The sequence below is a fragment of the Pinus tabuliformis genome, chromosome 9, assembly GCF_031772625.1.
Source record: "Pinus tabuliformis cultivar Carrire ecotype Pingquan chromosome 9, CPIR1, whole genome shotgun sequence".
Taxonomy (NCBI): Eukaryota; Viridiplantae; Streptophyta; class Pinopsida; order Pinales; family Pinaceae; genus Pinus; species Pinus tabuliformis.
In genome coordinates, this window is record NC_142307.1 from 1499648057 (window position 1) to 1499675960 (window position 27904).

Here is a 27904-nt window from a genome sequence, read left to right on the forward strand (position 1 = left end):
GAAAAGATTGGGGATTGGTATTTATACCAAAGTTACATAGAAATCAGGGTGTATGGATTTGAATTGGTACCCTATAAACTACCCAAATACCTCCCAAAGAGGATTTTTTCCTTGGAGTATATCAGACATATGCTGAGTTCGGATGACATCCACTCTGTAATGGCCAAAAATAAGTCACATTTTAAAATAAAGATATAGGTGGGCCTGTTTTTGTGCAACACAAGGACAAATTGTGAAGATGTAGATAGAATGTTCAAAGAAATGAAGTTCACTTTGAGATTTACATGGACATATGACCCTAGTGCCATCATTTCAAAGCTTAGAGTACAGAAGAAAAATAATCCTTACATTCATACTCTAAGACCAGAAATAGAAAAGTATGGCAATCAGCTGGAGTGGATAGAAAATACCTTACAGGAAACTGAAGAAAAACTTGTTTCTACTTCTAGTTTGCAGACACCCATTCCTTAGGAAAAATTAAGCAAAAGACAGAGGGAGGAAGGATCATCATCGACAGCTGGGATGGAAGCTAAAGAATTCAGGATTAGCTATAGGAAAAGTGAAAAGATGACTCCTACAATAGAATTGGATAAAGAAACTGAGGAGAAGGCTATCATTATTATCACAAATTCACCACATGCAACCAAGAAAGTCACAACATCTCCTAATGAACCTTCATCTTCATAGGGTAACAAGGAAACTAAGTTAGAATTAGAGAATGTCCAAATAGACAAGGAGAAGACAATATTTGAAATATAAAGGGAAATTAAGCTCAAAAATGAGATTTTGAAAAATAGCACCTATAACCAATTTCAGAAATAAACCTCTAACTCACAAAGTAGGTTGTTGTCAATGTTTGACACTAAACATGGCAAAATGCAGATGGCCTTTCTTGAGGTCCATATTCCACAACCAAAATCAGCAGCAGACTACAACCACTTTTGAATTCATCACAAAGGACATACATCCCATTGATCAAATGGAGATGCACAATTAAACTGGTGAAATGATATCCTCCACTTTGAATAACACTGCTATGTCACTTTCTAAATTGCAGGTTTCTTTTGCAAATGTCTAGGCACAGTTGAAAATGGAGAAAGTGTCCTCCTTACCCAAAGATAATAGGATCAATTCTTTGGAAGACTTGGTGATTAAGATAGGGTATGACCCTAAAGATTTCAATGTTGTTGAGGAGACTATTAAGAGGAAGAACCTAGACATTTCATCCTTAAGAAAGTAGCTCAAGCTCCCAGCCACAAAGGATCCAATGACCAAGAATATTGAAGAAAGTCAAGCACAAAAAGCAGATATGATGAAATTGATCATAGAAAAAAATATGCAGATTAGGCAGATGAGGGAAGAGATGGAGAAATTGATAAAGGAGAAAGAAGAAAGCCAGAGGATGACCATTGTCCCCCTAAATTTGATACCTATCTCTCAACTTCCAACCACAGGAACAACTAGCGCAGCTACTTCTTCTGCTTAGACTACAAGTTCTAAATAGGTAACCAAGACACTTCAGAATATGTCACTCCAGTCAAAGGAGATTGAGACTTTGCAAGGCCAACTCAAAGATTTGGAAGTAAAAAAGGCCAAAGCAGAAGTAGCTCGTGTTACTGAAATGGAGAAATCCTAGAGATTGTTGGAGAAGTTGCAGAAGGTAGAGAGAGACACTTCAGCTGGTCATACAATTGCCCAAGCCAAGGAAACCATTTGGTTGGATATACTAGATTATATGAATGATGTTTGGCCTTCTATCCAAATCATATTAGAGTAGAAGGAGATGATAGAAAAGGCTACAAAAACTATTGTTCATGGAAGAGAAAAGTAGGGAGAAATTCCCACAGAAGCCTCTAACATAATCAGGTTCTTGAACTCTAAGTCCAAGTATGAGGTGGAAGTAGGGATCAATGACAAGACTGCTACTATTTTGGAAGTCAAGAAAGTCTTAAAAAAGAGAAATGTCTTTGATCAGTTGGAAGAAAGGTGTGAAACCTTAGAGCTGTAAGTAAATAGGTTCACAAATAGAATTGAAGGATTAATCCAAAACGGACTGCCCAACACTTATGTTATAAATGACAAATTAATCAATCAGGGAGATTATATCATGAAGATGAAATAAGTGGCTAGAAGCAACATCAAGTTTAGTGGAATTAAGGGCAGTATGATAGCAAAGACATTTTTGGAAACTATGTCAAACGATTTCCATGTTCAGAATGAGGTAAAACACATTTTTACCATGAAGCCAACTTTTTCCAAATACACAAAGGTAGATGAAATTTACCACAGGGTAATAAAATTGATAGTACCAGATGAAAAGAGATGGGAAGAATTGGTTGATTTACTGGATTGAAGGATAATTCAGTGAGAGTAAAACAATTTCCAGTCCAACAACCATCACGACAGTGAGTTCAACATCACAACACTGTTTCGGGTTGACTCAGCAATCAAAACCATCAAAATAGGGCCACCTTTCCTTTTTAGTTGCCTACGTGGCCTATTCTTCTGCCAGGATTAGATGATATTGTTTGTGATTAGACTAATAATACATTGTCAATTTGAAAATGATTTTGTAAATAATTTTTGTAATTTTCATTATAAATACTTCACTATTTGAAGTACTAAGGGTTGATTTCTAAATGTAATTTCCTCTTGAATATTGTAATTTTCAATGTAATCGAGCAAGAATAACACAAGGACCTTTCACAGGATTCATGGGGCATACCAAATGGTCATATGTTTCTTCTGTTTATGTGTTTGAACATTGTTTTTCTTTCTCTGCTTTTCTAAAAAATATGAATTATTGAACAAAAATTGTGATAAGTAGGATTTTTTATTTAGAGCAACCTATTTTCGTTGTCGATAATTTTAATGATTTCCATTGAATTCGAATGTGGGAATTCTTAATTGCTCCTAGATTTCTACTGAACCTTACACTTCTGCTCTTCCACCATCGATTTAAATTCTGAAAAGATCTGAATAGTGCAACCCAGCTTGCCCTGTGAGAACTCCTCTAAAAGTTGATGCAAAATTCTAGTTTAGTTTATAGACACCATATCCCAATGGAATCATAACACTCAAATCAACGAAACCTTTCAAAAAAAACAAAGTACAATCATAACTAGCATAAAAAATACACTAAACAAAGCTAAATTAAACAGAGAGATCCCTCTCTGAACCTGGCAGGGCTAGATCCCAGCTTCCAAAGTGGTTTTGATGTTGTCCTATGTGTTTACTCCCTCAACCTCAAAAATGCAGAACGACAACATAATGGCGACCATAGTGGGGAAGAATACTTTTTAATCTAAAGAATTATTATTCCTTAGTTTTCAAACAATATTTCATTAAAAAAATTTCTATATCATTATGAAATACATGATCTGAGGTTGTTATTTTGTAAATATTTAGTGTGTCATTGATTTGTTATTTTTACTTGTGTGATGATTTTTAATAGACATGGCTCCCAGAAGAATTTTCACTAGAGCTCACACTGACCCCAATCCTGCTAAATTCATAGATAATATAGAAAAATTGGTGAGAAAGAGAAGTTTTACTGAGAGTCAAGGTAGTAATAGTCCTTTGAATAGATTTAATTCTCTTCCTGAGAATAGTCCTTTGTCTAGGGCTAATTCTCTTCCAAATAAATTTTAAACTATTCAGGATATAGAGTTTGATTTTCCTTTCCAGCATATTTTGTTTATATCAAAATATGAGGCTTTTATAGATCATACTGTCATTGATAAAGTCCTATTGCAACCATACATACCCCAAACCTAGCTTATTGAAAAAAATCTAGATCTTGAATCTCTACAACAATTTGACAAATTACAAGGTCTAGTTTCAGTTTTGGACCAAACTATTGAAGAAGCTTATATCCAACAATTGGTTGAATTTTCTACTTTAACAGCTGCAGTAGCCTCTTTGTCTAGTCAATCTTCCCAATGTGTTCATCCATAGCCTCCCAGTACTCCTCATTCCATAGTTTCAACTTCGTCACTTATGATATCTCAAACTATTATTCCTATTATCCCTGTAGTTATCACAACTACACCTACATCAGTTATGGTAGGTAGGTATGCACCTTTGATGCTACCATACTAGCTAAAATATATGCCTAGAGATTACAAGTCTAAAATTGTGACCTTTGATAACACTGGTTCTTATTCTGCTCAGCAGCATGTGGATAGATTGAATGATGTGTTTGACCTTGAAGAAGTAGATGAAGTCGATGTTTAGATGAGATTGTTTGCTCAAAGTTTAGGAGGTGATGTCAAAAAATGGATTAGGAGTTTACTTGCAGGAAGTATAGCCAAGCTTGATGATTTCCATCAAACTTTCTTAGATGGATGGGAGATCAAGAAAAATCCACTTGAACTCCTAAATGAATATAAAATACTAAAATGAAAACCAAATTAAAGTGTGGAAGAATACTGGGAATAGTTTAATACTATTTACAATGCCATTCCACAAGACATCAAGCCCTCCCATGGCCTAACTTTAATTGGCTTTCCTGATGGTTTTGATGTAGACATGGAATATCAACTTAGAGAAATAGACCCGACAACTTTGGAAGAAATCTGAGCAAATTCTATCAAATTTGAAGCTAACATCTTAGCCAAGAACGCCAAACTGAAATCAGAACACAGAGTTACCATAAAAGAAGAGCCTTCTACTTCTATTGTTTATCATAAAATTGATAACTTAGTGAGAGTAGTGAATCAGATAATACAAAGAGTAAACTTGAATGACCAAACTTAAGTGAGAGAAAACCAAAATGCTCCTCAAAATGGTTTGGCCTCCGTTCCAGGAAAATTAAACAGAAAATGAGGGGAATATTGTTGAAGAATTGGATGATAATCAAATAAATCTGATTGGCATAAATGTTGATGACACAATTTTCCTCACTCAAGAGGAGCAAGAACTTTTTCTCCTAGCTCAAACTGAACTAGATTCTGAAGAATCAGATGAATATAAAAAATTATTTCAAAATGCCATAATGGAAGTCCATAGGAAGTATAACCTTAGGAGCAAAAAGAATCCAGATACTATCAACAAAAAAACCTCAGAGAATCCTACTAAAAAGTCATCTGCAATTGATCCTAGGAAAACCACAAATAGTCTTCCTAAGAAAACTGTGGATAATTCTGGAAAGAAAAAGGTAGAAATCCCTGTCAAGAAGATAGTTGACATTGTTTCTAAAACTACTCAAACATATATCCCAACCACTAGTCAACAAAATGAGTCCATGACAAAGAAAAACACAGATCAATCTAAACTTCCCAACTTGATTAATATTCAAATGTCATTCAACATTGAGAATGAACGATTGAAATTGAAAATCCCTATTCCTCTCACAAAGTTAATGAGAAAAAATATGTACAGACCCCACGTAGTGAAAGCTTTAAACATAGGGGAAAACACTGACTTTGCAAATTTGAATGATGACCAACCTGAACTCTTATTCGGACCAAAAGTTGAAGGAAAACCACAAGAAGGGGGTGTTCCTCCATTCTATTTTAGCCTAAATATTCTTGATAAAATCCTCCATAATGCTATGTTGGATTCAGGAGATTCCCACAACTTAATGCCTAAAGTTATTATGGATAATTAGGACTTGACATTACCAAACCTTATAAACACTTATACTCTTTTGATTCCAGTAAAGTAAGATGTCTAGGTCTCATCAACAACCTGTGTGTTACTTTAGGAAAAACCCTAGCTAAGATTCTAGTAATGGATATTGTGGTTGCAGATATTCACCCTAAGCATGGCATGTTGTTGTCACACTCATGGGGAGAAAAATTACAAGGAACCCTACAAATGGATATGACCTTTGCCATCGTACCAGTTTTTGGGAAGCAAAAGATATTATATAGGGAAACCTTGATGAAGTTCATGGTGAGTAGTCAAGAGAATCCTCAACATTATCCTCTTTATTCTGTTCACTCAAATTTGGATTATTTCATTCTTTACAATGATGGGGATATCAATGTGATGAGCCCCAAAAATGGGTAACTTATTGGGCTCATTTTGCCTATTATTCTCGATTAATCCACCATTCTTCATAGTTTTATACATGCTTTTGAATATATTTATGTTAATTGAATGAATGACAATAGTCACTTGACCATAAAGTCTAATACATGCTTATTACAGATTTTTTGACATCTTTTGGACCAAGGTCAAGCATTTAAGAGCAAGTTGACAGCCTAATACGAAGGAACTAGGCCGAGGATTTGTAGGAAGGGTGTCTCCTACACTAAATGAGCCCTTCCTCGAGTTCTCCACCATCAGCTTGGAGTTCAACAACCCACCAAAGATGATTTCCAGGGGCAGCCAAGCAGATTTTGTGAAGTGGCCGATTAACTGCAGCTTTGAGCAGCCAAGCCCCTCAAGTTAAGGAGGGCTGTTGGGAGTCCTCATGGTGCATAAGTAGGAAGGCTTCAAGCCTTGGTAGTTTAGCTCTTGAATAGTTGCTTTTTTCACTTTAGTGCTGCTCTGCCTTTCAGCTCAATTTCAAGCTCTTGTTGTAAACATTTTTGTGACATGATTATTTTTTGAGTAATGGAGATAAATTTCACTTTGCACCAGCTTTGAGATTTTCTTAGGAGGTTGTAGCTCTTGGGGTTGGGCCCAACCCAAGTGCCAGTACCTCCTTTGTGTACTATTATGTGTTTTCTTGCATTCATAGAATAATTTCTGCTATTTAGGTTAAGATCTTGCTTTGTTACTTAGGTTGTTTTTGATGATTAAAATAGCTTTTCATGCTTTAGATTGATTTGGAAGTTTGATAACAGAAAAGATCTACAAAAATTCCATCAAGTAATCCTTGATCTCATCTCTCCCTCCTTGGGACGATGAGTTTAGACCAAGGCATACTTGCTGCCACAAAAACACTATTTTTTCCTTTCAATGCAATTGCTAGTGTTAGATTTTTGGTTGGAAAAGTTGATACCAGTTGTACTTGCATATTTAGATCTATTCTAGATTAGGTTTCCATAGTTATCTTGCATGATTTCCTATTTATAACGTTCTGTTCATCATGTTTCTGGTTTTTAGGGAAGATTAGGTCAAAGTAGATATATCTCTGATTTTTCTAGTCTTTCTTCGATCAAATTTGAGAAATAGTGTGCAGATCACCTGTAATACATCCCTGCCTATCCTTCCTTCATCATACAACCTACTCCAACCCCAAATTCCGGATTCCTTACCTTCATTCGCCACATTGTTCCAATTTGACCTAATTTCTACATTTTTGTGCAACATTGCTCCCTCCATCCTTGAACAAATCCAACGACCTTCATCACTCCTTAGCTTCATTCACTAGGTCCTAGACCCCTTCACATCCTCATCCATCCTCCATTTCCACTTTCCCACCGTTTTTCCACCATCGACCCTCTAAAATCCTCTTTCGGCTCTTCCTGTAGAACATCCTGTAGAGCCCCTGCAGACTTCCTATAGAAGTTCATGTAAGTAGCTTTTCGAGATCTGATCACTGTGAAACTCTCTAGAAGGGTGCTAGGGACCTCTTAGTCCCTCTTCTCACCTTCCCAACCTCCTTCAAGCACCCACTCCATTTCCTTTTGCTAGTCAACCTCTGCACAGTCAAAAACAGTTAAAGCACATGCATTACAATTTTGCAAGATTACTCAAAAATACAAAAAGATGTTTTTTTTTCATATTCCACTTCAGAAGTAGCTTAGACACATGAATTCCACCTTTCCAAGAGCCAATGGCATCCATTTCAGCAGCTTTCATCTCTTTTCTTGCACCAGTAGGGTTAGTCGGTAAAACTAGGGTTTTCTAGAGTTTGCATTTCCTTTCAGATTTCAGCTTCTTTCTGCAAGTAGATTAGCCTCCTTTGAGTTAGATTTCATCCATCATAGTTAAAAGCTTCTTCTAAGATCTCATGGAAGTTGGCTTAAGCTCCTAGTGGACTTGTGCCAGCTGATCAAGTGACAGCTTGCAACAAGATCTAGTACTTGTGCATATAGCACCATCGCTTCCAAGTTTGTTACGAACTACCGGGTTGATAAAAGTAAAGAAAGGAGTCCCAGGAGTTGCAGCATCATTGCTGCAATACTGGAGCCCACCATATTTTTGGCGCCGTTTCCAGGGAAGTGTTAGAGTATTTGTGATTGTTGTTTTTCTTCTATATTCTACTGCAACCTTCTGTTAAATAGTTTATTTCAACAAGAGTAGAGTAGTTGTTTCATTTCCATTCTGCAATTTCATTTCCGCAAAAGTAGACTAGCATTTCAATTCTGCAAGTCTAGATTAGCATTTCAATTACACAATTTCAATTCTGTAAGCATAGCTTAGGCTTTCAATTTTGCAATTTCAATTCTGCAACTATAGCTTAGCATTTCATTTCTGCAATTTCATTTTGGTAGCATAGATTAGTCATTTCTTGCTTTCATTTCAATTCTGCATTTTCATTTTAGCAAGGTTTATTTTAGTTAGTTGCAATTTGTTGTTCAATCAATTTCTAGTTTTGCAGGTACAAGTAGAGAAAAACAAAGAAAACACCAAAAATATTTCATTTCATGCCTCATAGGAACAGAGAAAATTCAGGAAAATTCTCACCCAACACCCCCACCACATCACTGAGTCACCCTTCTCTCTTCTTTGGTGGCAATGATCCAGAAAAACCTATAGGTGAACCTCCTGAGATATACAAAGATCCTATAATAGAAGAAGAGTAAGAAAACATTCCCCCCGAGACCATGGCTGAACACAGAAATGGTATAGGAGATGAGGAGAGAATAGAAGGTGCCTTTTCCATCCGAGAGACCAATGGGGGCACAAAAATGAAAAACATCAGTCCCTCAGCCTTACCTCACTTCCATGGATTGACCACTGAAGACCCCGATACCTTCTTGTTTGAGTTTGTTGTCCTTTGTCGAACTTATGACTATGCAGAAGATGAGCAAAAATTGAAACTCTTTCCCTCTACCCTCAAGGATGCAACACTACACTGGTTCATGGGGTTACCTGGAAACAGTATCACAACTTGGGCTCAAATGTAGCAAGCCTTTAACAACAAATACCGGGATTACTGTAGGTCAAAGGAAACGAAGGGAGAAATCTTTCGAATGACCATGGGAAGTGATGAATCTCTAGAAGACTATGAAGAAAGGTTCCAACTCAGTTATAAAAGGGCCAGGTGCACACTTGACCTTGAATCTCTGAAGCTCGTTCTGCTTTGAGGAGTCCTTGAAGACCTTCTAGATACCCTCCATTTGCTGGCTGGAGGAGACATCTACCAACTACCTTTTGATGACATAAAGACTGTGTTTAGAAACCATTCTAGGGTAGCCCGGAAGAGAGGTAGGGGGAATCAACTTTCAGCTAGTGCCACCTTCTCCAAACATGAGTTTACAAATCAGATGGAAGACCTTAAAAGTGAGATGAGATAGACCATTTCCATGCAACTAGATACTTTCCGAATCCAACAGAAGAAAGAGGAAGCTGAGAAAGCTTTGGCCATATCTTGTCCTAGACGTACAAGGAAGCATCCTCGAAACGAGTGTCCATTGCACTCAGTAGAGGTATGTTTCGTTTGTGAGGAAGACCACCCTAAAAACCAGTGCCCAACCTTACCTGGACTTAAAGCTATGTACCAAGGGGCTAAAGGAGCCACTGAACCACTCTACTTCCTCAACCAACGGAGGCCACATGGATCCATACCTTACCAGTAGGGGATGTAAGGGACATTCCAAACTTATTACAACCCCAACCAATCCACTCACATACCTTCTTGGGGTCCCCCTGCTCATCCTTCTCCATCCGTACCCCCTCATTGGTCATATCCATCTCAATACCATACTCAACCTGCAACTCATTCGTTTCATTCTCATGTTCAGCCACAACCTTAGTGGAATGCACCACAACAGGGGTGGAGGCCCTAGTACAACTCTCCTCCTGCCATTTTTCCTCCACCACCTACTCAACCACAACCATTACCTCCTTCTCCTCCGAGACAACCCGAAATGCTTGCTCAACCGAACCTGAACCCCAACAACAGACAGGCCCAGTAGGTATATAATGGAGAGACAACATGCCCTACCTACAATGTGGAGATTCAGGAGATGAACTTACGATCTGGGAAGGTCCTCCCAGATAGCCAACCTCCTCCTAAGGAGGATGAAGAAGAGAAACAATAAAGTGAACCCAAAGCCATTCCACCCTTTCCTGAGAGACTAACTAGAACCACGCAACCAAACCCAGAAGAGATTGAACTTCTAGGAGAACTTAAGCAGTTGTGTGTAAAAATACCACTTCTCCAGACCATCAAACATGTACCAATCTACAACAAATTGATCAAAGAGAAGTGTTTCAGGCACCCAGGTAGGCGCAAGAGAGATGCAGCAACTATCAATGTCATCGGACAACTATCTGACCTGATGTTGGGATAGGTAATCTATCCAAAATATTTGGACCCTGGGAGTCCTGTAGTTGATGTCCACATCAATGGCACCATAATCCCCCACACCCTGATTGATCTAGGGGCTGCCATTAATGTGATGACCAGAGACACTATGCTCAAACTAAACCTTTAGAGTTCCCTAAGAAAGACCTCGGCAGTACTGCAGTTAGCAGACCGCTCCACCATGACTCCTAAAGGGATTGTGGAAGATGTCATGGTCTCCGTTGATTCTTGGGAGTACCCTACAGACTTCTTAGTCCTTCAGCAAAAGGAAAAACTCACTGGATACCCCCTCATTTTCGGAAGGCCTTGGTTAGCTACTGCAAATGCTTACATTAGTTGTCAAGCTGGGAGCATGACCATTAAGAATTGTCCAATGTCCAAACAACTAGTCCTATATCCTCCTGCCCAACCTCTGCTCCAACATGACTTACCTCTCTGGTTGGAGGAGGAAGATGAGGATGAAGTCCACTCTGCACCAGTGTGCACAGTGGAAGCCACCAGGGGAGGTCCTCAAACTGAGGATGACCTTATTGAGAATTTAATTCAAAATCCACCTCCCAGTGTTCTGCCATTAGAAGAATTGGTAGAAGACACCCAAGCCAGTGCTTTAGTGGATCTTTGTGTGGTTGATCCGACCTCTTCCCGAGTTAAGAATGTGGAATTTGGCCCTGAAGGAACCTTGAAGATCAACTCATCCCTATCCCCCTCTCAAGAGGAGCTATGTAGCTTATTGAACCGCCATTCGAATGCTTTTTCTTGGATCTATAAGGAGATGAAAGGAGTCCAGCCTTTAGTCCGTACCCATCACACTTACATTAAAGAGGATTGTAAACTAGTCAAGCAGCCTCAGAGGAGAATGAATCTAGCCCTTAAGGACATTGTCAAAGAAGAATTGCAAAAGTTGTTGGATGCAGGATTCATCTACCCCATCTCTAATAGCGAGTGGGTTTCTCCTTTGGTGCTTGTGCCCAAGAAAAATGGGAAGTGGAGAATCTATGTAGATTATCGAGAACTTAACAAAGCTACCAAGAAGGAACATTTCCCTCTACCTTTCATAGATCAAGTGTTAGATGGCATGGCAGGGAAGAAGTTCTTTTCTTTCCTAGATGGGTTTAGCAGGTATAATCAGATCCAAATCAGCCTGGAAGACCAAGATAAGACCACTTTCACTTGTCCATGGGATACTTTTTCCTACCGGGTCCTTCCCTTTGGATTATGAAACGCTCCTGCCACTTTCCAGAGAGAAGTACTGAACATATTTGCTGAGTTGGTTCATGATTCAGTGGAAATCTATATGGATGAATTTAATCCTTATGGGTCCAACTTCCAAGAAGCATTGACTAACGTAGGAAAAGTTTTAACCAAGTGTGTTGAAATGAACCTGTCCCTCCGTCCTGAAAAATGTGAATTCCTAATGACGGAAGGGACCATGCTAGGTCATACAATTTCTCAGCAAGGATTACAGGTGGATCCCAACAAGATTGCTATCATCCAAAGGGTTCCACCTCCTCAAAAGTAATAGATGTTCAGAGTTTTCTAGGCCTAGCAAGATGTTATAGAAGATTCATTAAATATTTCAGTAAGCTAGCCTCTCCATTGTTTGGTCTTTTGGGGAAAGATGTTGAGTTTATATGGACTGACAACTGCCAAGAGGCTCTGGATGTGTTGAAAGATAAGCTGGTAATTGGTCCAATCTTGATAGGCCCAAACTGGGCCCTACCTTCCCACATTCACATAGATGCCTCGAACAAAGCCATAGGAGCATCCTTAGGACAAGTTGAAGAGAAGCTACCGTATGCCATATATTTTGTCAGTAAAAACCTTTCCAAGGCAGAATTAAACTATACTGTAACCGAGAAAGAGCTCCTAGTTGTAGTCCATTCACAAGTTCAGAAACTACATCACTGGTTATCAAACATTCGTACACATTGATCATGCTGCAATTAGGTATTTGATGAATAAACTTGATGTAAATGCTTGTATCATTAGATGGTTCCTTTTATTGCAGCAATTTGATTTGACCATTGTTGATAAGCCAGGTAAGGAAAATGTTGTCGCAGATTTTCTGTCTAGACTAAATTTGTCTATAGGTGAAGAAGGAATGGTGGATGATCAAATGCCAGATGAACACCTATTTGCTATTTCAGTACTCTCTCCATGGTTTATTGATATAACAAATTACTTGGTTTTAGCACAGTTCCCGCCACACCTATCCTCAAAAGAGAAGAGCAAGATTGTGAGGAAAAGCGCCCCATTCACTTGGATTGGGGGCAACCTATTTAAACTTGGCCCGAATCAGATTTTGAGGCGTTGTGTCAGGGAGGAGGAAGTTTTTGACATCCTCCTAACCTGTCATGATGGGCCCTGTGGAGGCCACTTTGCAGCAAAAAGAACCGCTTTCAAAATTCTACAGGCAGGCTACTATTGGCCCACTCTTCATCAAGATGTCAGGAGATACATCAGCCAATGTGACCGATGTCAAAGGATGGGGAAACTGACTCCAAGGGATGAAATGCCCCTCCAACCTCAAGTGACTTTCAAGCCATTTGAGAAGTGGGGCATGGACTTTGTGGGTCCTATCAACGCTCCTTCAAAATAAAAGTCTTACATCATTATGTGCACGGACTACCTGACAATGTGGGTAGAAACAAAGGAAATCAAGGCAACAACAGAAGAAAAAGTGGCTGAGTTTTTAAGGGAAAATATCTTCTACAAGTTTAGCTACCCAAGAGAATTAGACACAGATCAAGGAAGTCAGTTTACCTCTAACCTGATTGAAGACATGCTCGCTCATCACAAGATTAAGCACAAAACTTCCACCCCTTATCATCTGCAAGAAAATGGGTAGGTGGAAGTCACTAACAGAGCTTTGGAAGAGATTTTGACTAAAGTGGTGAGCAACAGCAGAAAATATTGGGAAGATCGCTTGGTTGAGGCCACCTGGGCCTACAACACTACCTGGAAAACTACAACAGGCTTCGCACCTTATGAGCTGGTCTACGGGAAGAAGGCTTTGTTGTCCATATAATTTGAATACAACACATTGAGGTTGGTAGCTCAGCTAGACCTAGATCTCAGCCATGCACAACAGGAAATATTACTGCAACTAAATGGACTAGATGAGTAGAGAATGCAGACCCTCCTCCACTCAGAGGTGGTCCAACTCCAAAAAAAGATATGGCATGACTGGCACTTTAAAGAGAAGCAATTTCAGCTAAGAGATTGGGCACTGTTATATGATTCAAGGTACAAGGATTTCAAAGGGAAGCTGAGGACGAGATGGCTGGGACCATATATAGTGGAGAAATGTAACGAAAATGGTTCAATCCTTATCAGGACCATTGATGAAGAAGCCATCCCCATGCTCATCAATGGGCATTGATTGAAGATCTACAGGAATGCCCTTTCTAAGCAGGAGTTCATTGAAACTCTGGATAAATCAGTGTTGGTAGTGGAGCAGGCCCCTGTCTCCACTCCACCCACACTTTGAGCATAAAAAAAAAGGAAAAGAGAGAAAAAAACCAAGAAAAAGAATAAAAGATCCTTGGGTGAAAACCTCTTGGAGGTGCCCAGGGCAGATAGTGAGGATGAAAACCTCCCAGAGGAGCCCCAACTGTCTCAGATATAAAAAAAATAAAAAAATAAAAAAAAGAACACAGAGAAAAAAAGAAAAATAAACCTGACTTCTGTTGAATAAATTGCAGGTTGCAGGAACATCGCAAGTTAGGAGGATCGCCCAAGACAAAGACAGAGGTCAGCACCAGGTTGCAAGCATCCCTGACAATCCATTCCTCCATGACCACTACCCTTTCCTAATATTTGATCTCATTCGAGCTAAGATTTCACCTTCTACAGGAAGTTCTATGTCTTCTATGGGAAGATCCTGGAGATCCTACAGACAAGCCAAAATTGATCTCAGAAGAGAATCCGAAGGTTGGGAATTCGCCTATGAGGCCTGTAAACATCCTTATTTCCATCCATCACCATATGTCACCTTTTTCCATCTCTGTGCACCTCCATTGCACTCATCCTTTTATTTGTTCCTGCACAGTCACACACAGAAAACCTTGTTTTCTTCATACTACCAGCAAAAACCTTTTAATGAAAAATCAAGGAGTAGTTTTTCACTCACCATACCTGTTACCCTCCATCTAGACTCCTCATCAGCTGAGACCCTCCTTAGCAGTATAGCCCTGCTCATTCTAGCTTGCATTCCAGGAGGAAAAGGAGCTACAGGACATCCTACAGGAATCCTGTAGCAGCTGATCCCTTTGAAAGACATGCTTCAGAGATAGGGATAGCAAAGTATGGTAAAAGAAGCATGCATGGAGCTCAACTTGAACATATACACATCAGCAACAGCTGAGACCAAGCATGCAGTGTGCATGGAGCAACAACAAATGAAGGAATGGGTTCCAAGACCTGAAATCTACATAACAGGGACACGACCATGCAAGTAAGTGCCTAAACTCGTTCATCAATTGCATAAATCATATTTTAAGGCTGCATGACTATGGGAATGGTTCATAATGAGTGGAATTGGTGGCTAGTCACTAGCCACCCTCAACCAGATAAAAATCCTCGTGGAATTCAAACGAGCCCCGTTACATTCAAAATTGCCGATTAGATGGGCAGCCAGCATGTGGGGAGTGTCCATTTAGGGAGGTATCGTCGGGACTGGTAGTGGTGGTGGCAGATAATGGTAAAGAGGAGGGGATGGTGGTTAGAAACACGTAGAAAAATTATGGCTGTGACATCGGATCAACGGTTTGGTCCGGCCACCTCATCCCTTCACCACGAATCACGTTGCAGTTAAAAGATGCCCAGCTGAAACATGCACCACCTTCTGTTCCTTCTGCACTTACGACATTCCCGACTGGAGTACACATTCACTGCTTCCAAAAACAGTTAACTAGTCATCCTCCACCAGTTTTTTTGCCTGTTTTTGAAAATTTACCACCTTTCAGGCTCTACCGAAAGTGCAGTTCTATTATACAGGAGCCGAGAGACTTCTACAGGAAGGGTTCTACAGGAAACGCAGAACAGCTGTGTGGAGAAGGAAAACCCGGAATTTTCATTAGCTCCAAATGAGGTAGGCTTAAAAAAACTCTTCTTTGCATGGTTTGTTTGTGCAAGGGGATGAATTGAATGGCATCAGATTGAAAAACCAGAGGAAAATTCTACCTGTGCTTTGAAAAAACGCAAAAGTTTCCTTGCATATTTCATCGAGTTACCCAGTTCTTTCTCTGCATTTCGAAATCTCCTCGTCATTTTTAAATTCTCCTGTAAGAAAGATATATACAACAGTAGGGGCCAGCCTGTGTGAGTGAAAAAACTAAATTTACATATCTATCTATGTCCTGAGAAGAGAACCTGTGTCCTTTTGCTCTGCTCTGTAAAAGCAAAATTCTTCTTTTCATAAACGGACAATCGAATTCTAGGCGACAGCAGTTTTGAAACAAGGGAATTATTGCTAGTTGATATTCAACACATGAGAAATTCCTTCTTGGGTTCAGAAGAAACTGAATTCAGCTATCCCCTATTTCAGTGATTGACTGTTGTTTTCCTGAGCATTTTATTTTTTGTTGAAACATAAAAGAGCACTCAACACCATGCTAGGAGGATTCATAAAGAAAGAACCCTCGAACTCTAGCAAGTTGCATGAGCACCCTGAGGTGGTGGACCTTTTCACTTGAGCAACTTGGATATCCTTCTTTGGCAAAATCCAGGGTTATGATGAGGAAATAACTGAAGATTTTTTAATGTCCTTGAGACCACATTCAAAGACACATGCCACAGTTAGTTTTAGGGGTTTGACCCTAGAACTTACCCCTAAACTCATCAGTGGAGTTACTAGTCTACGATTAGGGCTCCCTTGGAGCAAAGAGGAGAGGTCATTGGGCCAAGTTTCTAAGAAAACATTCTTTTTGCCCGAGGAGCATCCTATAGAAGACAAAGACCGGGTTAGAAGAACCAGCTTGCCTCCTCTCTGGAGTGAAGATAGTTATCAAATTATGAAGTACATCACATGTGAAGGGAGGTTTAGCATCATCTATGGATATCATTTCAGGCTGTTATGTGAATTAAAGCATGGGATTGATTTGCCTCCAGCCAAGGAACTGAGCATCCCATATTTCCTTCTTCAGTCCCTAATTGAATGTGGTAGAAAACTAAATGAAGGGATCCTAGATCAGTTGGCCCACCATGGGCTCATCAAACTAATGGTGGAAAATGATTTACACACCTATACTGCCCCCATATCTTGGGAAATCTTCAGAAACATGTCCAGGGATGATAACATTGGAACTTTGGCTGAAAACATCACCCCATCCAGCAGTGAGGAGGGGGAGCAAACTGAAGAATAGAAAGAACAGAAAGAAATTTGCAGGACTACTGAGTCTAAAATAGAGGGAGAAACAACAACAAAAACACCAAGGGAAAAGAGGATGCAGAGTCGAAAAGAAAAGGACAAGAAAGCCCAAATGAAGGTTGCCATAGCTGAAGTAGGCACCTAGAAAGAAAAGGGAAAAACACACCCTGAGATATCAGCAACACAGATAGAAATAGTGGACACAGAGATTTCTACAGGAAGCAAAGAAAAGGAATAGTAAGAAGAGAAATCACCTGAGACATTGGCAAGGGAGGAAGTAGCTGTGCTTGCTGCCTTAAGCACACCTACAAAATAAAAAGGAAAATGAAAGAGGCAAACCTCTATGTACTTTAAAGCCAGGAGAAGCACAAGGATCAAAGTGGGAAAGCCCTAGCCACAATCAAAGGAACCAATTATCATTGAGGACACAACCACTAAAGCAAAATAAGAGTCTCATTCAAAGATATCTATCACCTATGAAAGAGGAAGCCCCAAAAACTCCACCTGGAGAGAGAGAATTAGGATGATGGATTCAAAGATAGCTCTACAGGAAGCTGAGACATCTCTACAGGAAACTCTAGCTAAGTTAAAGGAGACGGAGAAATTGGAAGAAAAGGCAGCCAAACAATCACAGGGAGAAGAAACGACCAAGGAGATACTGGAACGAAGCACTCAACCTAGCTTGGGCTCATATTACAACCTGTTAGAGGGTGGGAAGATCATCCCACAGAAGTTTGTTGTTCCACTCTTCTTTGCATTGGAATAAGAATAGGTTAGGACTCACACTTGGATGAGGAATGCCAAATCCAAGGGTGTTGTAGACATAGGCCACCTGGAAGAAGAGCTTAAAGAATCAAGAAAAGAGTTGGCCATGGTGAAGCACATAGAAAGTAATCAAAGAGCCAAATTACAGGAAGAGAATGAGGTGCTGAAACAACAGTTACAACTACAAGGAGGTCATAAGGAAGATAGGCCATCCATTTTGGGAGGGCAGTAGGAGCAAGAAGGGCCTCTAGCAGACAAGGAAACAACTGAGGAATAGTAGAGAGAGGACAAGCTACAAGCTGATGTTGATATGCTAACAAAACTGCTACAGGAAAAGGAGTCACAGGAAATAGAAAAAATATAGGCTTTAAAACAATAGGTGCAAGAGAAAGAAGCCCAACTGGCCTGCATGGCCAGCTGGGTAGTAGAAGCCTTACAATGTAGGAAACCTAGTAAGTCATATGCCTTATATCTTAAAGATCAATGGTTGCAATTTCAATTTAACACCTTGGCCCAAAGGGGCACCATTCCATTTCAGAATTACCATCAGTTCATGGATTTGTGTGACAATAGCTCAGTAGAAGATAAGGCCAAGTTATCAGAATTCTATGTACACAACTTGGCCCTTCTGAACATGAATCTATGGGACCCCAATGCCGCATTAGGAGATGTGCAACTCATGGGCTTGGCCTCTTGGTTAAACCATGAGGAAAAGAGGGTAGCAGAATTTTGAAATTTTATGAACAGGGAGCTAAGTGAGCCACTCATGATCGGAGCAGAACTGGAAGATCCTTCAACTTTAATGTATGCCCATTAGCACCTTGCCAACTACCCGCAGGTTCTCCGAGACTACATTGAAAAGCAAGCTTAGGCCATTGCTCACTTTGAAGACATGGAGAGACTGTTGGGTGATAACTGCATTCATGCCTTACACAAGGAGATGGAACACATTGTCCCACAGTCTGAAAATAAGAGAGTACCACTCCCCAACAAGGATGAGGGAGGCCTTGGCAAGAGTACCACTTTATAAGCAGTCAATGCAAAATTTGTAGGGCAACTGGATTGGCCTAAAGTTTAGTCCTCCATTGCTTTTGGGACTGCTGGAAGGGGTCAAAGAAGAAGAACAACAAAGGCAATGGAAGGAAGTAGAGCGAAAATCGGGGTTTCATGACCGAGAAGAGGACATCACCTCGGAAGCCTGGGATGTCAGAGAGGCAATCAAAGCAATCAAGGATGATGAGATGGATTAGTTGCTCAGAGGATGAGCAACACATTCAGTAGGGGGGTGATGATGAGCCCCAAAAATGGGTAACTTATTGGGCTCATTTTACCTATTATTCTCGATTAATCCACAATTCTTCATAGTTTTATGCATGCTTTTGAATATATTTATGTTAATTGAATGAATGAGAATAGTCACTTGACCAAAAAGTATAATACGTGCTTATTATGGATTTTTGGACATCTTTTGGACCAAGGTCAAGCATTTATGAGCAAGTTGATAGCCAAATACAAAGGAACCAGGCAGAATATTTGTAGGAAGGATGTCTCCTGCACTAAATGACCATGAGCTGAGACCAAGGCATACTTGCTGCCATAAAAACATTGTTTTTTCCTTTCAATGCAATTGCTAGTGTTAGATTTTTAGTTGGAAAAGTTGATACCAGTTGTACTTGCATATTTTGATCTATTATTGCTATGTTTCCACAGTTATCTTGCATGATTTCCTATTTATAACCTTTTTTTCATCATGTTTCTGTTTTTTAGGGTAGATTAGGTCAAAGTAGATAGGTCTCTGATTTTTCTAGTCTTTCTTTGATCAGTTTTGAGAAATAGTGTGCAGATCACCTGTAATACATCCCTGCATATCCTTCCTTCATCATACAACCTAATCCAACCCCAAATTCCAGATTCCTTCCCTTCATTTGCCACACTGTTCCAAATGACCTAATTTCTACATTTTTGTGCAACATTGTTCCCTCCATCCTTGAACAAATCCAACCACCTTCATCACTCCTTAGCTTCATTCACCAGGTCCTAGACCCCTTCACATCCTCATCCATACTCCATTTCCACTTTCCCATCGTTTTTCCACCATCGACCCTCTAAAATCCTCTTTCGGCTCTTCCTGTAGAACATCTTGTAGAACCCCTGCAGACTTCCTGTAGAAGTTCACGTGAGCAGTTTTTCGAGATTTGATCACTGTGAAACTCTCTGGAAGAGTGCTAGGGACCTCTTAGGCCCTCTTCTCATGTTCCCGACCTCTTGCAAGTGCCCACTCCATTTCCTTTCGCCAGACAACCTCTGCACAATCAAAAACAGTTAAAGCACATGCATAATAATTCTGCAAGATTACTCAAAAATAGAAAAAAAATGTTTTTTTTTTTTAGATTTCACTTCAAAAGTAGCTTAGTCACATGCATTCCACCTTTCCAAGAGTCAATGGAATCCACTTCAGCAGCTTTCATCTCTTTTCCTGCACCAATAGGGTTAGTCAGTAAAACTAGTGTTTGCTAGGGTTTTCATTTCCTTTTAGCTTTCAACTTCTTTCTGCAAGTAGATTATCCTCCTTTGAGTTAGCTTTCATCCATCACAGTTAAAAGCTTCTTCTAAGAGCTCATAGAAGTTGTTTTAAGCTCCTAGCGGACTTGTGCCAGCTGATCAAGTGACAGCTTGCGGCAAGAGCTAGTACTTGTGCATATAGCACCGTCGCTTCCAAGTTTGTTATGAACTACTGGGTTGATAAAAGTAAAGAAGGGAGTCCTAGGAGTTGCAGCATCATTGCTGCAATACTGGAGCCCACCATAATGCTCAGGTGATTAATGTTGAAACTAAAATTTCTAAAATAGACCCAACCCAATCACGAATAACAGAACTATATACTCCTCTTGAATCTCTTTGGAACATGAGTTTTGATGGCTCTTGTAGCAAAGATGCTTATGGAATAGGAATTTGGGTAGTGAACATAGGAAATAATCATGCTTCGGGCCACTCATACAAGCTTGATTTTCAATGTACTAATAACATAGCAGAGTATGAAGCCCTTATTTTAGGATTTCAATGGTTAAAAAAGTTAGGTGCCAAAAGAATCTCCATTCAAGGGGATGCTGAATTAATTATCAAACAAGTTAAAGGAGAATATTCAGCCAAACATCCTAGGATTAGAGAATACAAAAATGTTGTGCTCGACTTTATAGAGAGTTTTATTTTGATATGACCTTTCTGCAATTCCTAGAAAACAAAACATCATTCCAAACAATCTGGCTTTTTCAGCCAGATCTTGTAAAATGCCTTATCCTAATCAAGAATATGTACTGGAGGTAAAACACCAACCATCTGTACCTGATCACATAAGGTATTGGCAGGTGTTTAGAAATGATAAACAGATTGAAAGTTTTCTGCAAGCCAAAGATGAATTTCAAGATGATAGTATTGATTTGGATTCTGAAGTAGATAGTAAAATTGTTGTAACTTATAATCTAGAAAGGCAAGTAGAAAATTCAGAAGTAAATATACCCATAGATAAAGTTGTAAATAAACTAGAATTGTTTGAGATAGATACTGAAAAAGAAGAGTTTGAAACAATCCAACTTAAAGATAATCATTTTCCTAGAGCTCTAGTTCCATTAGAAGAATTATTTGATTTCAATGATGTGGCTAAAAAGCCTAAGATCAGACCTCAAGAACAACAATTGAAGATTGTAATTTAGGTACTAAAAAAGACCCCAAAATCATAAAATTGTCTAAATCAACCCCAACAGCTGAAAAACAAAAATATATTGCTTTATTTAAGGAATTTAGTTATGTTTTTTCCTGAAGCTACAAATATCTTAAAACATATCACACATAAATCATACAACACAAAATTCCAATTAAAAAAATTAGAAACCCTTTAAACAAAATCTTCGCAGAATAAATCCGGTTTTGATGCCTTTAATTGAGAAGGAAATCAAAAGAATGTATGACTCTAAAATCATAATTCCTCTTAGGTACTCTAAATGGGTTTCCAATATTGTTCCAACTAGGAAGAAAATAGGTGAAATCAGATTGTGCATAGATTTCAGGAACCTAAACAAAGTTTCCTTAAAGGATAACTATCCCTTACCTAAAATGGATTATATTTCGCAAAAGGTAGTTGGATCTTCTAGGATTTCTTTATTAGATGGTTTCTCAGGTTATAATCAGGTCTTAGCTCATCCAAAGGATTGGGATAAAACAACCTTTAATACTCCATGGGGTACCTTCATGTTGGTGAAGATTCCTTTTGGATTAATGAATGTTGGAGCCATATTTCAAAGAGAAATGGATATTGCTTTTGTTGATGAAATTGGCAAATTTATTGTGATTTATCTAGATGACATAATTGTATATTCTAAGACTAATGAAGAACATTTGATGCATCTGAGAAGAGTATTTGAAAAATGTAGAAGGTTTGCGATTTCATTAAATCCTAAGAAACAATGTTTTTCCTTGAAGAGGGGAGACTTCTTGGTCATATCATATATAAGGAAGGTATTAAAATGTATCCTAAAAGGATTTAAGCTATTCTAAAAATAAATCATCCAAGAAATATCAAATAACTTCAGTCATTTATTGGGAGAATAAACTTCCTGAGAAGATTCATCCCTAACCTTGCAGAACTTCTCAGAAACATCACAAACATGCTAAAATAAGGTTTCGAAATTAGTTAAAACATTGAATATAGGCAACCATTTGATCAGGTTAAACAAACATTAGCAAAGCCACCGGTCGTTATTAGTCCAAATTTTACTAAAGATTTTATAACTTTTTCATTTGCTTCTGAACATATTGTTGTAGCTATCCTTTTGCAGAAAAATGATGATGGATTTGAACAACCTATTGCTTTCTTTAGCTAGGCCTTGAAGAAGGTTGCTCTCAAGTATAATATAATGGATAAATAGGCTTCAACACTGATAAAAGCAATTAAATATTTCAGAGTATATCTCCTTCATTGTCATATAATTTCTTATGTACCAAATGTTGTAGTTAAAGATATTTTGACACAGAATGGACCAGATGGAAAAAGAGGCAAATGGATTGCCATCATTCTGGAATATGATATGGAAATCAAGCCAACCAAGCTTATCAGAGGACAAGGATTAGCCAAATTCATGGCTGAATCTAATTTTAATGATTTAGATATCAAATTTGTAGCTGGATTGGATGATGAAGAGGAGCATGTGACTCCACCACTAAATGAGGCTTTCATGAACTTGCCCTAGTATGTATACCTTGTTTATGTTTTATTTAATTTAAATTCTCTTCCCAGTCTAACTAAAACAAAGGCTAGAATTATGAAGCTAAAAGCAGTTAAATTTTGCATCATATAAAATGTTATATATTGCCAAGATGTTGGTGGTATTCTACTAAAGTGTCTGTTGAGAGATGATGTAGAAATAAAATATAGGAATTCCATGAAGGTGACTGTGGTGGCCATTTGTATTGGAAAACCACTTCCAATAAGATCCTTATAGTTGGTTTTTACCAGCCTACACTTTTCCTAGATGTTCATAAAAAGGTCACCTCTTGCCACATGTGTCAAATCATTGAGGGAAAAAGAAAGCTTTTGCCTCTACCTTTGAAACCCATATCTATTGAAAGCCCATTCCAACAATGGGGATTGAATTTCATTGGAGAAATCCATCCTCCATTCTCTTCTCAACATAAATGGATCCTTACTGCTACTGACTACTTCACCAAATGGATTCAGCCCACTGCTTCTAGACTAGCCATAGGTGTTGTTATCATCAAATTCTTAGAAAACAATATCTTGTATAGATTTGGCTACCCAAACAAGCTTATTACAGACAATGTTGTAGCCTTAGATCTAAGAAAATGATAGATTTTTGCAACAAATACCATATCACTTTGGGGCATTCAATTGCTTATTACCCACAAGGTAATGGCTTGGCTAAATCTTCAAATAAAAGTCTAGTAAATATTATTAAGAAGTTGTTAGCAGAAAACAAAAAGTCATGGCACAAAAATTTGATAAATGCACTTTGGGCTGATACGCTTACCACAAAGAAATCAATTGGCATGTCACCATAACAATTGGTTTATGGAATGGATGTTGTTTTTCCATCCTCTTTGGCAGTTCAAGTCATGAAGTTAATTTAGGAATTGTAGGCTGAGCCAAATGACATTCAAAGGAGAATTGATCAGACAATCCAATTGCATGAATCTAGGGAAGAAGTTTATAATAAGGCTTAGGTCATCCATCACAATATCAAGAAATTTTTTGACATAATGACAAAAGTAGATGATTTCACCTTGGGTGATAAAGTCTGAAAGTGGAATTCCAGAAAAGAATACAAAGGGAAGCATGGAAAATTTGACAATTTATGGATGGGACCTTATGTCATTTATGTTCATAGGGCATAATGCATTCTTTATCATAAATTTAGATGGGACAGAATTACCTGGTCGACCTATCAATGGAAGGGTGCTCAAACACTGTTTCTCTGAGCAATAAAAGTTCTCCTAGCATTTATCATTAAAAATATCATTTTCTTTGTTGTTTGGATTGGGTGACCTATTAACGGAAGTTGAAGCCTGCAGAGAAGGCCGTAAGCTTCTATCAATATGTTACCATAATTATTGCAACAAATAAATCATAGGTGGAAATTGCTTAAATAGGACACTTAAGGCTATTGATCACATGTTCTTGGCACCTCATAGGGAGAGTGCCATCCCCAGCTAGAGCCACTGTTAGGGTCCTATAATTTATAGGATCTTAAGGTAATTGAGTATTGTATCTCAGGAATCTTATTTTGTAAATACTTGTCAATCTGCCAATGATTTCCAAATAAAATAAAATGAATTAAAAATGAAAAGAGGGTCTAAATAAGAAAAAGAGAAAAACAAAAAAGAATGAAAAAGAAGAAAATATTGAACCCCACCAAAAGAAAGAAAAGTAAACAAGGAATAATACTGAAAGTGTTGGAAGTCTAAATGCTACTACTCATAGATAGTTTTGCTTCATTACTAAAAAATAAAAAGTTGTGTGTAGCTTGTTCAAAATGCCACAATCACTAGATTCTAGTTTACTAATATAGTGTAATCATGATTAAACACCTTTAAATTTGTGTAAATTAAGATAGAGAATAAAGACTTGCCCAATAGTTTGATATGGGTAAATCATTCGTTACGTAGAAAATGACATTGATCGAACTGTTTAATCTGGATCAATAGAAGAAATAAGGGATAGGTTAGGTAGTTTTTTCACTATGATAAAAGAAAATGAAGTGGGTCTTCTTGTCGAAGTGCACCCTAGAGGAAAGAATAAAAAATGTTACTTTAGTCATGGGTAGGTAGATTTGATCATTTTTGCAAATATATGTATATCTAATTTTTATCCTAAGTCTAAGAATATGGTGAAAAGAAAATATGTGCTCTATGGTTAAAATATTTCATATGTTTCATATTCTTTTTATCATAAGCCGGGCAAGAAATAATCAAAAGGCACAAGTGGGCAAAGTGCTTTTTTCGTTTATGGTTAATGTGTGACAATTTGCTAGCGTCGAGATTTGATCCCACACATAATCAACATACTTCATCGGCTTTCGGCCCCCCTCTCCATTTTTCCTTTACCATAGTGGGGGTTCGAAAATTTGCTTCGCTTCCTAGGCCCCATCAGTTACGTGTCACATCCTCATGATTTCGCACCCCCCATCACAAAAACCATAAACCGCTCGCTACCCCATGTGAAAACCACTTTTTCCACATCTGCTCTACCGTGACCCACCACTCTCTGTTCACCATGTTGCATGACCGTTAAGCCAATTAAATGCTTTCATGGCCAAAAGACCATTCTCCATTAAATTTGGTTTCTCTTGGGTAACCGTTCAAGCCCAACGGTCCTACGCCATTTCATCGGGCAATTCGCTACAACATTTAAAACTTGTTGAACCAACCTTTTTATTTTATATATTGCTCATCTTGTCGCTCTCTTGCATTTTGCTGTTTTTTTTGTTATTGCCAGTTCTACACAATGATCTCTCTTAGAGCAATTCCATGGCCATATCACAACATAAAACTAACAGTCTATTATTCTACTATGCTTAATAAGCTCCTCTGCAAATTCATCTTGTTCTCATATTTTTGCAGTCATGCATCCAAAGACTAGGACTCAATAGAAGCCTATTAATCCTTTAATTCCCCCTTATATAGATTTATATCATATACCCTTAGTTGATAGGGGCTATAGAATAAATGAAGCCCAACGTGACTGTGATTTTCTTAAGTTATGTTTCTGGCTAGAAGAGAAACACACAAACAAAACCGATGAAATTTGGCTCTAGGAGTCCAACCTCCCCCATTATATTTTCCCCTTGACATTCCAAGCCCCTGAATTTACCAGATGATGTCAAGCATGCTATGTCCTTGCACAGAGATCAATCATTGACCCTACAAGTGACATTATTTTCACAATTACAGCCCAATCCATTATCCAAATAATGCTGGCCCCCATTGTGGAAAATGATGCTCCTTTCTCTCTAGAATCCCTCACCTAGCATTATCAAAAGCTAGATTTTTCCACCAGAGGCAGAATATTTGAGATATTCTTACTAGAGAATGCCCAATTAGCTAAAAATAATCCTCCATATCCTTCTTCCATATTCCTTAATCAAGCCAAGAAAAGTATATCCATGATTTCCTACATTTTAGGATATTATTCTGATCAGTAGGTAGATGAGCCCATTTTAGGATTCCTCTCCATATTTTCCACAGATAGTAAGCCCTCCTTGGTGTTCAACCTCAGTCAATTCTTAGCTGATAGTATCCATGAGCAGTTCATAAAATTTCCTACAGAACAGGTGTTCAATTACACCTCAATTTTGGTTTATATGTTCCTATATTATTAGGCAGAAAAGTTCAATTTCACACCGCATAAAGTTGATGATGCAGGGAATCAGCAACCAGTAATATTTTGGACCTCATTGGTCATGAGAGAACAGGAGTTCACCTATAAAAAGTTCATTGAATATTTTTTTCATCCATCCATGAACATTCTGAACAATGCAGTAAAGCCCAGGATCAGTGAGGAAATCAAGAGAATTTTTCACTTGACAAATTAGGCAAAGACTCAGGATTTGTTAGGATATTCCGACACATAGGATATAGTTAAGTTCAACTTGGTCTAGTGTAGAGTTAGGTAAAGTGTGTTTCTTTACCATTGTACATTTTGTAACTTACAATCCGACGGTCACGATATGTAGTGATTCGACGGTTCATTCTCTCCTCGGTATTACCGACACTTGATCCGTGGCTTGACACCCAATTGGTCCATGAGTTCTATTTAAAGCGCATGGAGCGTCATTGTTCGGGTAATCCGTGCATGAGAGAAGATTATGTAAATTTTCATTCTTTGATTAATAAATTGCCTGTAGTACCCACGTTGGGACAGGCCGTGGACTGTTTCCCTCTTTGAGGGTTTTAACCACGTCAAAAATACTGGTGTATTGATCTGTGATTTGGTTGTGAGCGGTGTCCTTTTAGTATTCTTTCTGTGGAACTTACCCTGTAAATTCCTACATGGTATCAGAGCTATTTGAGGGCCGCGTCCATTGGTGATCCAAATCTGAAGCCGGTAGAACTGCATGCGGCTGTCGTTTCCTAGATCTGCTGTTTCTGACTGCTTTCGGGCCGAGAGGACTGCTCTGTTGCGTTCGGAGCATCTGTTCCAGTGAGGAACCCCTTTCGTTTCACGCGAAAAGGTTTCTGGTAGCCCTAGCTGCGTCATTTTTCAGATCGGGAGGTATACAGTGTTTTTTGCAGTTTACTGTTATTTTCTCTCTGCTTATTTCGGTTTCGGTTTATTTAGCCTTTTTTTTAACTGGATCTATACCTTTCATTTCTGTGTATGCTCTTTGCCCTGCGACTCTATGTGATCTAGGAAAATCAGAAACAGAAAGGAAGGATTTTTCTCATGCGTATGCTCTTTTCCCTGCACCTTAGTGTGATCTCGGAAAATCAGAAACATTGAGAAAAATATTTAGTTTTTTGGCTAAAGCTAACTTTGAGATTTTTTTTAAAAATTTCTAGTTTTTTGGCTAAAGCTAACTTCGAGCCGCAAGGTTCGTTTTTCTTTGCATATTTGTGTTGGGTTTTGTGTTTTGTGTTTTGTAGAGAAAAAGAGCTTTCTGAAGGCAAGCACGCAAACCGAGCCCCCCCCCCCTCTCTCTCAAATTTTTTGTATAGATCAATTGGTTCAAAGCTATTTTAAGAGAGTAGAGGTCTTGGGTTCAAGTCTCCTTTTTGTGGGGGCGGATTTTTTCATTCCCGCACATTCGCGCACTTTGTCGGCAACGTCA